Here is a 1,354-nt window from a genome sequence, read left to right on the forward strand (position 1 = left end):
CCCGTGTCCCCGGGTGTCCTCGGGTGTCCCCGACCCGACCCGGAGGGATGGGGCAGGAGCGGACACGGGCGACGGGGAGGAACGCTGGGAGGGGATGCTGGGGACAAGGAAGGGAATTCGGAGGGACACTGCGTAGCGACAAGGAAGAATATTTGGGGGGACACTGGGTAGGGACAAGGAAGAGCATCTGGGGGGGACACTGAGTGGGGATAAGAATACTGTGGAACAAGGAAGAGCATTTGAGGGGACACTGGGTGGGAACAAAGAGAGACACTGGGACAAGGAAGAGTATTTGAGGGGACACTGGATGGGGACAAGGACACTGGGGAACAAGAAAGAGCATCTGGGGGGACACCGGGGACACTGGGTAGGGACAAGGAAGAGCATCTGGGGGGGACACTGAGTGGGGATAAGAATACTGTGGAACAAGGAAGAGCATTTGAGGGGACACTGGGTGGGAACAAAGAGAGACACTGGGACAAGGAAGAGTATTTGAGGGGACACTGGATGGGGACAAGGACACTGGGGAACAAGAAAGAGCATCTGGGGGGACACCCGGTGGGGACAAGGAGGGACACTGGGGGACAAGGAAGAGCATGTGGGGGGAAACACTGAGTAGGGACAAGGAAGGACACTGAGGTGGCATGGAGGAGATGAGAAGGGGGACATTGGGTGGGAACATGGGGGGACAATGGGGAGTGCTTGGGGACACTGGGAAGACAGGGAGGGACATAGCAGGGACACTTGAGGCAACATCAAGAAACGTGGAGGGAAACTCAGAGAGGATGCTGGGGGTCAGGGTGGGACATTTGATGAGGATAGAAGGAGCAACACGAGAAGAAACATCAGGGGACAAGGAGGAATGTAGGGGAGGAGACCAGGGGACAAGGTCATTTTTTGGGGAGGACATTAGGGGGACAAAGAGGGACTCTAGAGGAGACACCAAGGAGAAAAGGGGGAGCACTGGGCTCAAAATAGGCTCAGCAGCAGTAACCCACCACCCGGCATCTCTGCCCTATTCGTTTCCCACCAGGTGCTTTGGGGACACCAGCTCAGCCCACGCATATGTGTATCAGGGGTCCAAAATAACAGGCTGTCCCCTTTTTGGGGGGACAAGATCAACCCTTCATGAGGGGACAGATGCCAGTGACAGTCAGCCATCCTTTCCCAGCTGGCCAGGTGGTTGGCTGCTCCTGGGAGATTAAATGTAGCCGTTATCATCATCTTGCCTGTAGGATTTGGATGATGTTTCCCCCTTATTTCTTAAAAACATGCAGGTGCAGCCTCCTTGTGCCCACCAACACACTGTGAGGTGGTTGGGGGTGAGCCCCAGCACCTCCAAACCTCCTACTGC

Source organism: Nestor notabilis, unplaced genomic scaffold (assembly GCF_000696875.1).
Source record: "Nestor notabilis isolate BGI_N333 unplaced genomic scaffold, ASM69687v1 scaffold8344, whole genome shotgun sequence".
NCBI classification, from domain to species: Eukaryota; Metazoa; Chordata; class Aves; order Psittaciformes; family Psittacidae; genus Nestor; species Nestor notabilis.